This window comes from Hyperolius riggenbachi, chromosome 3 (assembly GCF_040937935.1).
Source record: "Hyperolius riggenbachi isolate aHypRig1 chromosome 3, aHypRig1.pri, whole genome shotgun sequence".
Taxonomy (NCBI): domain Eukaryota; kingdom Metazoa; phylum Chordata; class Amphibia; order Anura; family Hyperoliidae; genus Hyperolius; species Hyperolius riggenbachi.
Genome location: NC_090648.1, coordinates 224,077,438 through 224,094,062, shown reverse-complemented (window position 1 = coordinate 224,094,062; position 16,625 = coordinate 224,077,438). Strand labels below are relative to the sequence as shown.

General features: G+C 44.0%; 1 protein-coding gene across 3 annotated transcripts in view; it reads right to left on the bottom strand.

Annotated features, from left to right (window-relative positions):
- The window catches only part of SCAPER (S-phase cyclin A associated protein in the ER), a 325,634-nt gene that overhangs the window by 266,880 nt on the left and 42,129 nt on the right, over nt 1–16,625 (bottom strand). The gene's annotated exons all lie outside the window — the stretch shown is intronic.

Below are 16,625 nucleotides of genomic sequence, written 5' to 3'. Positions count from 1 at the left end.
GCACAAAGACAAACAATTATCACTCACAAGTACATCATTTTGTTACCAGCATTCCTGTGAAATTACCACAATACTTCGATCATTTTTTGTCACTTTAAGAACTGGCAATCATTTTGAAGTGAAGTCAGGGGAGTTGCTAGGATCCTAAGAGATCCAGGGAACTTTTGGGCACTTCAGCCAAAAAAGGGTGTGGCCATTCACCAGAATGTGGGTGTGGCCATGGGTGTGGCCAAATTTACACAAACATATTAACGTTCTAATTAGGCCTGTCCAGCAAAAGGTTGGATGAAGCCCTCCTCTCCATTAAAACAGAAAAAAAATTCAGCATATCACATAAATAGTAGTATCACTTAAACATATGGGGCATGCTGGGTGCTGTGGTATCTCTATAGGGCATGCTGGGTGCTGTGGTAACATGCTGAAAGCTGTGGTGCCTGGATCCTCCATAAAAAGCATGCATCGTTGTGTGTGTCCTCACTGTCTCTCCCTGACGCCCCAGCAGAGTAGCACAGCGGGAGGAACTACTCATCTCCTCCATCCACTATCCAAGTCTGGAGACATCCTCTGTAGCGGGCGGCAGTACTTACCTCCAAGCAGCCTTAGGGGAGTACTGCCATCCACTGCCTGGGGGCCATCCGGGGAACATGCCACTGATCTTTTAGGCTAGCAACGCCACTAAGAGAAGTGTAGAGGCAACAAGCAAAAATGAAGATTGAAGGATTGCAGATATTTTCCAGCAGGTCAAAACTGTATCTGTGGCAAAGATTATCCACCTCCCACTCCCTCCCCCCCCAAAAAAAAATGTTTTACAGTGCATGCTTTGCAAAAAATCAAATACGGATTGAAACGTGTCATATTCAAGCACATGAGATTATAATGATGATGCTGAAGGAGCTTTACATTTTTTGGAAAGCAGATCTTAGAATCTGGTTGCCAGTGAGATGACTTGCACCCAAAACAGCTAATAATGGTTGGGTCAAGAACAGGATGAGTGTCAGTATCAAGCCCCAGATCTGTGGAACACCACTTATCCAGTTTAAACTCTTCAAATCAGCGGGAGGGAAGGGACGCGGGCGGGTAGCGCCGATACGGAGGAGGTGGGGGAGCGGCGCTAACAGACAGGCAGAGGTAAACATTGTGCTGGCGACACGGTGTGTGTCGCTAGCACTGCGGGGGGGTATAGCGACGCGCAGGGGAGTCCTGGAGGCATACCATGGGGCAACAGAGGCTGGTGTTAGTGTGCACAACCAGCCTCTGTGCCCCACTAACATAATTAAATCCCACCTCGGGTTCTCTTTAAAGAAATTTCGACATAATGTTGTCACCTCCTTATATTTCCTCCCTAATCTCCAGATACCCATCCCATCTGGAACATTCACTCCTCCTAGGAGACCCTCTTGTCCTCTAGTTGCATGTATCCTGCACTTTTGGCACTTTGTAGCTTTTTTGAATACTACATATTAAAAACTTTTAACTTGTTGTTTAAAGGTTATTGTGCTGTAGTGTATCTTTTAGGCCTTTTTCACAGTGCGACTTTAAAGTCGCACATTAGAAAATGTTTTAACGTGGACTAATGCACAGCAATATTAAGTCTGTGCAACATTCACAGTGCACACGTTGCGTTGTGTGTAACGTTTAGCAATATTTAGGAAGTGCAGCATTCTGTGCGTTTAGCAATAAATCTGCTGCGTTGTGTGTGTTGCAGATGCTCAGTAATGTTTTTTTTCTTAAATATAACGCATGCGTCGTTTTCGTTCCATCACTGTGCAACGAAAACGGCGCACCAAACGCAGGGCTAAAGAATGTACTATAACATCCAAGTTATAGTCTTTCAATGCGCTGCATTAGGGGCACGTTACGCGACCTTAACGTCACATCAAACGCACCGTCCCACTGTGAAAGAGGCCTTAGAGCAGAGAGGAGTTCTGAGTTCAGGTCCACTTTAAAGGCCAAACTTGGGTGCCACTGGGTACTATGGATGCATTTCAGGACTTAAAGTAGCAGGAAACTACATATTAACTGAAAACATTAAAATAAGTTATCCCATAAGAAATGATTTATTTAGCTTACCTATCCATTGTCAAATTTAGGAAAAATGTGAAATGAAAATAGAAAAGAATATTTCTGCTGGTTTCCATCGTCATGGTTTCTCTGTGATGCCAAAAGTGACATCACTTCCGCCCTTTCCTTTTTTTTTTTAACCTAGCTCAGTGTTAAAGCACTGCTTATTTTACACCTTGCTGTCCTTCCCACAGCAAACCTCACCTAGATAACAGGCCCACATCACTGTGTAAACTCTTCAAAAGGGGGAGGATATTCAATTACCTTGTGGTCATAGTATCCGTATCTTATCTAAAATGAGAAGTTTCTGTTATTTGTATTTTGAATTAAACTTGTTACAGTAGCTAATAAAAAAAAAAAGTCTTCCCATATTCCTGTTGGCACTGCACAGTTCAACACAGGCAAAAAGACCAGTAAAAAAAAAAAGAAACCTTAAAAATAATTAGGGGTCTATAGGGACCTATTTTTAGAAAAAGAAAGTGTTTACATATATATATTTGGGACACTATTTTTAGGCAATTTTTCATTTTTAGATGTTACAACCTTTTTTAAAGAGAACCCGAGGTGTGTTTAAAGAATGTTATCTGCATACAGAGGCTGGATCTGCCTATACAGCCCAGCCTCTGTTGCTATCCCAAACCCCACTAAGGTCCCCCTGCACTCTGCAATCCCTCATAAATCAAAGCCATGCTGTGAGGCTATGTTTACATCTGTAGTGTCAGTCTCAGCTGCTCCCCCGCCTCCTGCATAGCTCCGGTCCCTGCCCCCGTCCCTTCCCTCCAATCAGCAGGGAGGGAAGGGATGCAGGCAGGGACTGGAGTTCTGCAGGAGGCGGGGAGAGCAGCAGACTGACACTATAGAGATAAACACAGCCAGCTCTGACAAGCTGTTTGTCAGCAGCGTGGCTGTGATTTATGAGGGTTTGCAGAGTGCAGGGGGACCTTAGGGGGGTTTGGGATAGCAACAGAGGTTGGGCTGTATAGGCAGATCCAGCCTCTGTATGCAGATAATATTCTTCAAACCCACCTCGGGTTCTCTTCAAGCCATTATGGCACATTTCCTACTTCGACTTATGCCTCATCAAAAAATTTCAGGTCAAAGGAGTGAAATATTTGAATTGACTTATAAGCAAAGTCGAATATATATATATATATATATTTAGTTTTCTAATCTTGCAATCCTCCAAAGAATAGTAAGGTCCTAGCAGCAAATATGTAGTTTTGGGTATTAAGCTTTTTTTTAAAGAATTTTACAGGTTTAGGGCCTGTTCTCCTTCACTTATTACATCAACAACGCAATAAGACAGTTCATATCAGTTCATATTTTGATTTATGCACGTACTTTGATCACTTTGCACACAATAACAATGCTTTAATGACAGATTGCATCTACATTGCGAGGCTCCATAATGTTAAACAAGCAGCAGAGAAGAAACAAATTCTGTTTATCCTGCTATTTCTAGCTATCGTAGTATTCATGAGTCAGCAGATTACTTTGAAGTGCTACCCCACAGAAAATACATACATACTATGATGCTTTTCCCATGCATCACTGTAAGTTAGAACACTAAAAAAATGCAATTCTTTCGGGAACACGCTGAAGATTACTTAAGTTTTACTAGGTGCTTAGCAGTAAGAAGTCCAGCAGAAGAAAGAGGTCCACACACACGCCACAGTCCCCTGTCATGTTCAGTATTGTATTTGTAACTTTATTTGATAACTGTGCTTCTTATGTATTATAAGCCTTGCTTATTGAACATGGGGAAAAGATAGCCAGTTGTACTTTATATAGCTTTCATTAATTTTTATGTTCCTTATTCACCCATGCAAAATATCTTGATGGTTTTGAGTCTCCAAAATGTAACTGGGTACTTTGCACAGAAAAGCAATAATAATAAAGGAAGCCAGGAGAAGACAAAACAACAAGACAAACAGGAAGATAACCGAGAATAAATGGTAGGGAGCTCTAGCGACAGAGCACCCTATAGATCAGGGATGTCAAACCGGTACTTCGAGGGCCGAGGTCCTCACACATTTTGACACCGCTCAAATGAATTGATGGGTCTGAATCAGGAAAGGTGTGGTCCATCAGGTAGAACACATTCCTCCATTTTGCTGTCCATCCTAAACACTGGCATGGATCTGGCCCTCCAGGCCTGGAGTTCAACGCCTGTGCTATAGATAAAGATGCCACTGGGAGGCCTGGATTGGCAGGTTCCACCTATAACTAAAATATCTATTTCAGGTGGACAGTTTCATACACTTATCTTTAGCTGCATGCTCCTTAGGATCCCAATGTACTTTGTGTACCATATGAATTTTGAAATAAAATCCTTTTTATCTTATCCTTTTGGAATCAGCTTATCAAGATAATTTCCTACATCACAATTGTGCAGCAGCATAGCCCCATCTGCTTGTCAGTGACTGATCACTTCCCCTCTCACAGGTACCTGCCTGAAGGAAGGTTCAGTTCACCTTATCAAGTTGATCAGACTTCATGCCATGTGAGCTGTAATAAGAGCCATGTTTTCCGAACAAGGGAATACAAACAGGACAAGCAGCAGTGGGGGCTCCGGCTTCACTCATGCACATCTCTCTCCGGACATCTCACCCGCAGCTGGACAAAAGTGTCTCACAGGATACTCCATCCCCCATCCTGGATCACCAGAGCTAGATGCCCAGCTAAAGTTACCAATTAGTTTACCAATTGGCTGCAACGGATTCGATTGGTTTGTAATTAATTCTAGTCACTGGCGCGCACGGCAGGACTGTTGGCGCCATCTCTTTGTCCTGATGACACTCTATACCAAGACGCTAGGACCCCAGGGCCCAGCACATCAATACTGTTCTCTTATTCGCCTACAATGCCTCTAGCTGCAGATAAAACTCTGGTGCTGAAGCAATGGAAATCACACTAACTATAGAATACACCAAGCAGGGACCTTTACGGAAGCAGAGTAAGCTCTTAAAGGACTTGTTTGTGAAGGTCAAACGGATATATACACAAACATATTTAAGGGGAAAAAAAACCCCATCAAAACAAAAAGCGTACAGCTTCAGAAAATGAGCTTCAAGAACGTGTCTCATGGACTTTAATAGCAAATAGAAGAAAATGACATTACAGGATTAAATACGCAATAAACGGATGGCACGCAGATAATGAATACACAAACAACACAATATGTTTCTGTAAACTAAACCTTGCTGTGGGAATAATATGGTAAATGTTGAAAAGGAGGAACAGAGATAATTTACCAACAAGATTAATTAGCATCATGAACAGAAAAAAAACTGACAGCATTTCATGAAGAGATTAATTCAGCAAATCTGCATCAAACCACAAATGCTTAGGTGCAAAGTGTGCCACTTCTATTGTAAAACGAGCCTTCTCACAGCTACAGTTATGCATTATACCTATTTCGCTTACTATGAATAATAAACAAGCTTCCATTTATCCTAAGAGAAGTTAATGCACAAGAGTTACAATAGTGCCATCTACAGCTGCAAATAAGAATTACATACAGAAATGAATAAATGAATAAGCCAGTAGGCTGTTGAACGATATTTTATGCCTAACTGGGGGAGGCAAATAGAATCAACTCTTCATCTTTTTGACAGAATTCTTAAAAGCAAAAGGTAAACTGGCACTGCTGCTTAAAGGACAACTGTAGCGAGAAGAATATGGAGGCTGCCATATTTATTTACCTTTAAACAATACTAGTTGCCTGGCAGCCCTGCTGGTCTATTTGGCTGCAGTGTCTGAATCACATCAGAAACAAGCATGTGGCTAATCTTGTCAGATCTGACAATGTCAGAAACACTTGATCTGCTGCATGCTTGTTCAGGGTCAATGGCTAAAAGTATTAGAGGCAGAGAGTCAGCAGGTTAGCCAGGTAACTGGTATTGCTTAAATGGAAATAAATATGGCAGCCTCCATATCCCTTCTCCTCACAGTTGTCCTTTAAATACAAGTATTACAAGTTCTCTGTAAGTGTCACAGTTCTCTGAAAGGGTCCTTTTACACTAAGGCAGGGGACACACTTGTCTATTTTCATCTGTGTTTTCTGCAAAGGAAAACAGATTTAACCTTCCTGTCGGTAACCCCGGGGTAAGGCCCGGTTCACATTAGCGGTGGCTATCCGGAATAGCCGTGCCGGAGCCGCACCGCATGCTGGCCGGACGAAACGGACGCACGGCATAGCAATGTAAGTCTATGCCAGGGTTCACATGTGTCCGTTTCGTCCGGACCGGAGCCGGACCGGATCCGGACTCCGGTGTCCGTTCCAACATGCGCTATTTTTTGGTCCGGCTCCTCCGGCAGCCGTATCCGGGGCGGAGCCGGACTGCACCATCCGGCCAATGGAAACCAATGAGAACCGGAGAGCGCACAACACACTGGCAAAAAATCCGGATGTTCTACCCCACTTCCTATGAGGATTGTTGCGGCGATATTGTATCGGGGACACATGGGCAACCATTTTGGAGTGGAGCAGCACGAGCTGGAGATGTTGGCAGCATGTTGGAGGTGGAGGTGAGTGCTAAACAGCGGAGGGCCTGATTCCACAGGTCCCCCTTCTGCTGACCTCCCAGACCCCAACATTTTTTTTTGTTTTTATACAGGTTGTTATCTCTTTTAGAATCCGGATCCGGACCGCAACCGTGTTCATACCGCACGGAAACCGTATGCAACCGGACCGGATCCGGACAGGAACCGTACGGTTCAGGTCCGATCCGGCTCCGGTGCGGTCCGGACATCCGGTGCGGTTTTTGCAAAACCGCAAGTGTGAACCGGGCCTAAGCCGCGCAGGAGGTTTTCTCAGGACCTGCTGGGCCGATTTGCTTAATTTTTTTTTTTGCTGAACGCAGCTAGCACTTTGCTAGCAGCGTCAGCACACCGATCGCCACCGGCCGGCGCTCGATCGCCGCAAACCGTCGCGCCGCGCGCCCCCCCCCCAGACCCCGTGCGCTGCCTGGCCAATCAGTGCCAGGCAGCGCTGAGGGGTGGATCGGGACTCCCAATGACGTCACGACTGCGCTGACGTCGGTGACGTCATCCCGCCCCGTCGCCATGGCGACGGGGGAAGCCCTCCAGGAAATCCCGTTCTTCGAACGGGATTTCCTGATCGGAGATCGCCGAAGGTGATCGAAGTGGGCGGGGGGATGCCGCTGAGCAGAGGCTATCATGTAGCGAGCCTTCAGCTTGCTACATGATTTAAAGAAAAAAAAAAAAAAAAAAAATGCTGCGCTGCCTCCTGGCGGAAAACATTAGACCGCCAGGAGGGTTAAACTTAGACTTATGTTCATCGATGCGTTATTTCCCATCTAATCCGTTTTTCGCATGCAGAAAAAAAAAAGACATTCTGCAGGATAATTCTGCACATCTTGTCAGTTTTCTTCATCAATTATATTAGCTGCTGTGAAAAAAATGTGTGCACTTTTCTGCATACAAACAGACATGATACGCAGAAAGCTTATAGACAAGTGTGTCTCCTGCCTTAGGGCTGATTTCCATATAGTGCGCATATGGAAACTCGATCACAGGGACATCACAGAGTGCCCAGATTGCACTATCTGATGTTTCCATATATGTGCTGTGATTCACAGCTGAACCTGACAGCATGGTTGCCTGCATTCAGGGGTGAATGTACCTGTGATCCCATTCAGTATAATGAATGGGATCGCAAGAGCCGCCCCCGTGGAGTCACATGCAATGCAGAGCCGCGCTAAGCGCACGGATCTGCGTTGTATATTGCAAACGAGGCCTTAATCAGCTACTCTCAGTTATAACCGAAAGAAAACTTCAAAATAATGCCCATGTTTTCTTTGGCTCAGTTCCCACTATGCGCATTTTAGCTGAAAGCTTTTTCACAATGCACTGCTATGGAGAAAAAAAAACCCACATACCAACGTGTCCTAACGCATACCAACGCATTAAGTGTAAAAGGGCCCTTAGTGTTGTAGTATGGCTTCAACCCCTTTCTAGCGTCCAGAGTGCCTATCAGTCTAGGGCTCACGCTGAATGCCTTAACATAGTCAGCTTTAAAAGACAACTATTAAAGTACAGTATACATTTTTCCCATAAATGTACAAATAAATGGTGGAGAATATGTATACAAACAACCTGGCACTCAAAATAAAACAATGGCCCTTTTCCTTGCAGCGCCTGAAAAACAAGAGAACTGACAGTGTTGAACTAGGCAAGTGCTAGGGCTGGCACTCAGGATAACCAAGATCTCACAATATCGGTCTCCAGCAGTGATATCGCAACTACATGTGCTCAAGACGTACAGTAGATACAGTGGCAAATGGACCAAAAAACCGAGATAAATATCAGGCACTATGCAGTCTGATCAAAAATCTCAGCATACAATAAAGTGCATGTGCATTCAGAGGATTGCATCCAGTGGAATGCAAAAGAAAACAATCTTGATACTTATTGTAGCTGTGCTGGAGATAAGTATCAAGATTGTTTTCTTTTGCATTTCACTGGATGCCATCCTCTGTATGCCCAGTGTTCTCCCCAGGCTCTTTTAGCCGGGTGCTCCACCCGGCTAGATTTGGTGACCACCCGGCTGTCATCGGCTCACCTCCTCGCCACCTCCTATGCTGTAAGCACAGTTGCCCTGCATCTTCAACTCGCCCCACCCGGCTACTTTTTCATGCCACCCGGCTACTATTTTATGCCACCCGGCTGGAAAAAAATTCTGGGGAGAACACTGATGCCCCTGCACTTTATTTTATGCTGGAATTTTTGATTAAACTACATAGTGCCTGGTTTCTCCCTATTCCTGGCAGCGTGCTTACATGTGTTCCCATTCCCCAAAGTGCCTAAATCACAAATTACCAGAGCTGTAAGGAACAGCACTGATCATTCACAGGAAGAATGGGGGGGAAAAAACACTTTTGGTTTCCTTGTGCTTGGAATGCTTCTGCATTCTAAGCTGGTGCCACCTAGTGGCCAAATTTTATATTGCACCAATGGCAACTCTGGAAACTCTGCAGGAATGCCCCTAGCGGGCGTTTTGAACAGGGAATCCCTCTCCTCTATTCACCCTCCAAATACTGTCACTAATATGGGGGGGCGCTTAGCGCAGCGGTGGGGGCAGAGAGAAGCGGTGTGGGAACATGGTGGGGGCATGTCGTGAGGCAGGGAACATGCCTCTGTGTCCCATCTGCCCCCCAAGGAACTTCCTCATGTTCTCTTTAACCATTAATTTTGTGCCATGAAGGAAGTAGACCAGAGACTAAGTGTCAGAAATAGTGTGGAAATAAAGGGGTGTCTTTAAGAGAGGCCAAACCACCAACGCCACAGAGGAAGAAGTGATTAAAAAGAGCAAGACAGGCAAGACATGCCAAAAAGTAGCCCCAAATCACCAAAGAGGAGTTACAAGGAGAGAAAGAGCAAAATAAGCACATCTACATACTGTAAAAGGGTATTAATCCTACTAATATTCAGTACTTGAAAACACACAATTCGTTGTGATCATTGAATACCAAAGCATTGGTCCTAGAGATTAACAGGGATTCTCTTTGTGAAAGAATTCTATCCCTATCGCCACCATGATATGGGGTTTCCACTAATTCAAGACCAATCATTTTTAAAACATCAGCATTTGAACCATGAGCATCTCTAACATGATTAATTTGCCTCAAAACATCTACACCACTTTTGATTGATCTACAATGTTCTACCAATCATTCTCTTATGGAATGAGTCAGTTTCTACAATATAGAAGGAGAGAAGGCAAGTAAGCACGTGGAAAGAAAAAGACCAGGAAAGGGTTAACCCCGGAATAAAACCCATGGATAGTGACCATAATGTGACAGATGTAGCCGACAAAATGCAAGTATTTAACCTTTCAGATGTTCCGTTGTCTGATCCAGTGATTCAGGTTTTGGAAAAGGGACTGAACTTTGTTATTACCAAATATGACATAGATCTATATAAGAATGTGCAAAAGATAGATGTATCAAACTTTTGGCAACAAAGATACTGTTTCTATCCAATCAGCGAATGGCTCTCTTGGTGTTTTCCAACAATGAACTCTGTGGATGAAGTAGCATTACTTAATTCGCAGTCAAAGCCAAGCCCAAGGGTCGGGCCCGGCCAATGGAAGACAGTCAGGCATTTTTTATGCTTGACATGACAGTGAGCTTTCTCCCGCCATGGAGCTGAGTCCTTGAAGAGGCGCGACAAGCGTGAAACAATTAGGGTGATGTATATACTGCTGCTCACGTTATTTTTTTCTATAATTGATGTAATTACGCTTTTTATAAACCTTTTATTCCCCATTTCCCTTTTATTAGATAGGTTTTCATCATCATTGCAGTACTAGGGAAAATAAAACTACATAAGACAGAAAAATACAATTATTTCAACATTGAATATCAACACCATAAATGGGATAAATAGCCAAATTGAATAAGTGTTTATTATTTACAGTTGCACTTTTTATTTTAACTACTTAATTTCCCCTTAAATACTAGAGACATTTTTACATTTCACGCTCCTTCCATTCATTCAGCAATACCTTTATTGCTACTTATCACACCTAAATGATCTTTAGATTATTTTTTGCGGGATAAAGTGGGCTTTCTTTCGGTGATACTGTATGGTAAGAATTCTTTTATTCTGTATGCATTTTAAAGGGAATAATTATGAAAAAAAAATTGAGAAGTCATTATTTCTCTGTTTTCAGTCATTATAGTTTGAGAATTAAAAGTGCTACACCATTTTGAATTGCGTTTTTTGTTTTCTCATTATACTCTATCAATAACTGCAAGCCCTTATTTGCAAACATAACAGTAATAATACCCCCTTACCTACATATTAAAAAAGCTGAGTATATATATATATATATATATATATATATATATATATATATATATATATATATATATATATATATATATAATTTATTTTTTTGAATGCTGCCATTATGGCTTTTTCTTTCTTTGGGTAACCATGAGGCAGGGGAGAGGGCAGACGAGGTTAAGGCTATGGGGAATTTATTTGTTTTTATGTATTTTAATTTAATTTTACATTTTAGCTACTAGATGTCCCCCCATACTATATCCTGTATACTTAGAACAGTGTTCTGAGTTAACAGGAAGTGTTAGTTTATGTGTTTACTTTCACTTCAATGAATTAACATGGCTTCTGGCAAAAGCTGGGATCATTTATTCATCAGGCACTTTGATTGGCTTTGGGAACAAATGTTCCCATTTACTAATAATCCCAGTAAAGGGTGCACATGCAGCGTTCATAAACACGGGCCTTTAAGTGGAGTCCGTTAGATTGTCTGCCTTGAGACATTGCCGCCAGCAGAGCCCAGATTCACTAGGATGGCCTTGGTATTGATCCTTGGATTCTTTTTCCCCTCTCTCACTATCCTCCTGGCCAACACAGGTGTCACTTTTGGCTTCCAACGACGTCCTCTGACATTTTCCACAGTGCAGAACAGCTTGTATTTTTTTAATAATAGTTTGTACTTTGCACTGTAGCCACTAGAACTTGAAAACATTTAGAAATAGCCTTGTGGCCCTTTCCTGACTTGTGAGCAGCCACAATGCGCAGCCGCAGGTGCTTACTAGGCTCCTTTGTCTTAGCTATGACTGTCCACAAACCAACTGCAGAGAGTTTCTGTTTTTCACCTGTTGGATTGATTAAAACAGCTGTTCCCAATTAATCAGGGTAATTAAGATGCTTTAGAACAGCTTGGACTATTTGGAATGGTATAGAACTTTGGATTTTCCAACAGACTGTAACAGTTTTTGAATGGTATGAATAATTTTGGACTGGACACTTTTTGCTCAAATGTAAATAAAAGCTGAGAAATGGTTTTTGGTTTTTTTTTCACAACAATGCTATTTCTACATCATCTTATCTTTTGGGAGACACCTATGTCATATCCCATCAAAAAATTACTTGCTGGCTGAATAAAAAGTAATTTAAGTTAAAATTTGCCAGAGGTATGAATAATTAAGGGGGGGGAGAGAGAGAGAGAGAGAGAGAGAGAGAGAGAGAGAGAGAGAAGAGAGAAAGAGAGAGAGGCCCATATGCAAATGACTTTTTCTCCTGAGTTTTCTCCTAGGTGATATTTTTAAACTTGTCAATAGAATGCCTTTCAAGCCACCAGAAAGCATGAAAATACTCAAAACAACTTTGATAGCACGTTTTCATTTACTTTTTGGTACTTTTTTTAGTTTAAAAGTGCTGGAAAGTTATTTTAAATAGAAAGAGATCTTCTGGGTCTACAACCTGAAAAGATGCCCTACTCCCAGCACAAACTTACACAGTTCATTATGAACGCTACCAAAACCTATATTGCTTCACAATGGTTTAAACAGACCCTGTCTTTCCAAAGCATACTTGCCCGCACACATACTACTATGATAAACGAGAAGATTAAGGCCAATCTCTGGGACAGGACCCACCATTTTGAGAAAATTTGGCATCCCTGGATTCAACTGAGCTTACCTCCTGGAGTCCAGAGCGCTTTACAGATGTTATAATCTCCTACACTTCTGAGCGGTACCCCATCGCTAAAAAATTCTTCCAGTCCCTACATGAGCAGTGTAATTTTTTCTTGTTAAAATTATTGGATTTGCTATACTCTGGTACACACATTGATATCAACCCCAGACCTCTTAGCAATTTAGGTTGGGACCACCACCCCCTAACTTTGTCAGATAATTTCATTAGCTTCCTTCTGCTATGCTTTTTTTTTTCTTTGCTAAACATCACTGCAATAGCACTTTATAATAAGTACTCGACATCTTCTGGAGAGTCCCAGCCTAACCTCCTACTTGATTACTTTCTTCCTCCCGCAGGCCTGGAGACTATTAACCTTGATAGTGCCATTCTCAACTGTGTGTAACATGTGTTTATGTAATTCTTTACTACTTTTTATGGCATTATATGTTTACCTATGTACCTGTTGTCATCCAATAAAAAAGTTTTTGAAACTAAATAGAAAGAGAGAGATATTTTAATAGAGAGAGAGAGAGAGAGAGAGAGAGAGAGAGAGAGAGAGAGAGAGAGAGAGAGAGAAGAGAGAGAAAGAAAGAAAGAAAGAGAGAGAGAGATGGCCATTTAGACAAAGACAAGACAAATAACATTTATATTGCGCTTTTCTCCTTAGGGCGCGCTCTATTGGCAGTAGCAGTGTAAGGGAGACTTGCCAAAGGTCTCCTACTGAATTAGTGCTGGCTTACTGAACAGGCAGAGCCGAGATTCGAACCCTGGTCTCCTGTGTCAGAGGCAGAGCCCTTAACCATTACACCATCAGCCATTTATATGGATACACCTTAATAAAATGGGTATGGTTGGTGATATTAACTTCCTGTTTGTGGCACATTACTATATGTGAGGAGGGAAAGTTTTCAAGATCGGTGGTGACCATGGCGGCCATTTTGAAGTCAGCCATTTTGATTCCAACTTTTGTTTTTTCAATAGGAAGAGGGTCATGTGACACATCAAACTTATTGGGAATTTCACAAGAAAAATAAAGGTGTGCTTGGTTTTAACATAACTTTATTCTTTTATGATAATAAATCTTCCTCTACGCCTCCTCTTCAGAGCAATGACGCGCCCTCCTCCAGCTCATGTTTACCTTTGTGTAGAAACAGCTAATTACGCAGCTCAGAACAGGGAAGTCTCCTTCAGTCTAGCAGCGAGAGAGGGCCCCTCAGTAACTTTATGAGCCTTTCGTGTGCTGCATAAGTTGCTCTGCTGTGTGAGGAGCATCACAATAGAATAAAGCATGGCTGTACGCAGCAAGAGGATCCCCCTCTTGAATAATGAACTGCCCCAATTCCCCGTCGCCGTCAGTTTTCTCAGGGGACACAGACAGTAAATTAAATAAAGACAGAAGAAGCTGCACAGCAAAAATATATGCTTTGATCATTTTTACTGTTGTTGGCAAATTGATTTATAATGCTTAGAGAAATAGTGAAAGTTTGATTGAATTCCTTTAAGTCTAAAGGTGGCCATACACTTATGCTGGGAATACACAGGTCGATCCGGCGGATCGACCCCAGCCGCGTCCCCGCTCGTCCGGATCGATTACCGCTCGTCCCCGCTGGCGCTTCCTTATCAGCGCTCGGACTCCCTGTCATTGTCCGCCGGCGGGGATCGAGTGGGCGGGGGTCGAGTGGCTTGATCGGGCCAGCTGAATATTATCAGCTGGCCGGATCAGCTGGTCGATACACGGTACAGAAACGTACCGTGTATCCCCAGCATAATAGGCGGCCACTAGATTTGCCCATTGATAGATCCCTCTGAGATCAAATCAGATCCAAGAGGGATCAAATCCTTCCACCCAGCATGAAATCTATTGAATATCTGTGGAGCCGCGCACACAGCCTGCCAGGTCCCCAGTTCTCCCCCATTTATGTGTTCCCTATCCCCCCCCCTCCTTGAGCACAGCATTGGCAGCAAAGCTTGCAGTCCCTTGTCAACTGACAAGTCTCTCCATAGGAGACAGATTTATGGCATCAATTTCTAGCAGATTCAATCACCTTAACAATACTGCACTCAAATGTATTGCTTAGCTTCTGACCACTTTACCCTACCCTTGACTGATGTTTTTCATTCACATCTTCCTACATACTGAATCGTAACTTAAAGGGAAGGTTCAGGGACTGTTTCAAAAAAATAAAAATCCGCATCCACTTACCTGGGGCTTCCTCCAGCCCGTGGCAGGCAGGAGGTGCCCTCGGCGCTGCTCCGCAGGCTGCCGGTAGTCTCCGGTGGCGACCCGACCAGGCCGGCGGCCAGGTCGGGCTCCTTCCGCGTTCCAAAATGCACCTCACGGCGGCGCGCTGACATCATCGGACGTCCTCCGGGCTTTACTGCGCAGGCTCAGTAGTTCTGAGCCTGCGCAGTAAAGCCCGGAGGACGTCCGATGACGTCAGAGCGCCGCCGTGAGGCGCATTTTGGAACGCGGAAGGAGCTCGACCTGGCCGCCGGCCTGGCCAGGTCGGGTCGGCCACCGGAGACCACCGGCAGCCTGCGGAGCGGCGCCGAGGGCACCTCCTGCCTGCCACGGGCTGGAGGAAGCCCCAGGTAAGTGGATGCGGATTTTTATTTTTTTGAAACAGTCCCTTTAACCTGCCTGGCGTTCTATTAAGATCGCCAGGGAGGCTGCGGGAGGGGTTTTTTTTAATAAAAAAAAAACTATTTCATGCAGCCAACTGAAAGTTGGCTGCATGAAAGCCCACTAGAGGGCGCTCCGGAGGCGTTCTTCCGATCGCCTCCGGCGCCCAGAATAAACAAGGAAGGCCGCAATGAGCGGCCTTCCTTGTTTTGCTTACATCGTCGCCATAGCGACGAGCGGAGTGACGTCATCGACGTCAGCCGACGTCCTGACGTCAGCCGCCTCCGATCCAGCCCCTAGCGCTGGCCGGAACTTTTTGTTCCGGCTACGCTGGGCTCAGGCGGCTGGGGGGACCCTCTTTCGCCGCTGCTCGCGGCGCATCGCCGCTGCTCGCGGCGGATCGCCGCTGCTCGCGGCGGATCGCCACAGAGCGGCGGCGATCAGGCAGCACACGCGGCTGGCAAAGTGCCGGCTGCGTGTGCTGCTTTTTATTTGAGCCAAATCGGCCCAGCAGGGCCTGAGCGGCAGGCTCCGGCGGTACTGGACGAGCTGAGCTCGTCCAGACCGCCCAGCAGGTTAAGTACCACTTGCCATCAATCCATAGTCTTCTGCTTCCATCTGAAACTATTAAAAATGTACATAATAGCGTAATAAAGCTCCTGTTGCCCACTAACTAGGACTAATGCTTGACTTTAAGTTCTAAAGCCTTCTTCACACTAACTTGTTGTCAGCTTCATTATAAAAAAAAAAAAAAAAAGTAAATAAAAATGATAGCATTACTTCCTCAGACGTTACTATGATTTTGCAGGTCCTCATCACATGACATCTTGATTACTACAACAATCTCCTGAAATTCTTACTGAACTCAGTTGCTTCTCTCATTCAACAACCTAAAATGGGATAATACGGCCACTATCGTCAAGAAAGCGCAGCAGAGGATGTACCATCTATGGCAGCTGAAAAAGTTTGGCCTACCAAAAAATCTAACAGTGCAGTTCTACACTGCAATCATCGAATCCACCATGACATCATCTATGACTGTATGGTTTGGCTCCTGCTCAGCATCAGAAAAGGGGAGGCTGCAGCGCATCATCCGAAAAGCGGAAAGGATAATTGGCTGTTGCTTTCCTTCCCTGCAGGATCTTAATGCTAGCAGGTGCAAAAAGGGAGCAACCAAAATTGCCTCTGACCCCTCTCACCCTGCTCACTCCATCTTCCAGCTCATGCCTTCGGGAGTAAGATTCCGGTCAATTGCAACTAAAACCTCTAGACACAGGAACAGCTTTTTTCCTCAGGCTGTAGCCATATTTAATGCTGAATCACGCTAGAGCTGCTAGGACTTGACAGTAATCAGCACAAAACTGAAAATGAACAATTCTCACCTTGCTTACTGCCACTATACTTGCGTACTGCTCTTGACTTGTAATATACATACTGTCTGTCCTTGTACTGCTTTGGTTTGTGT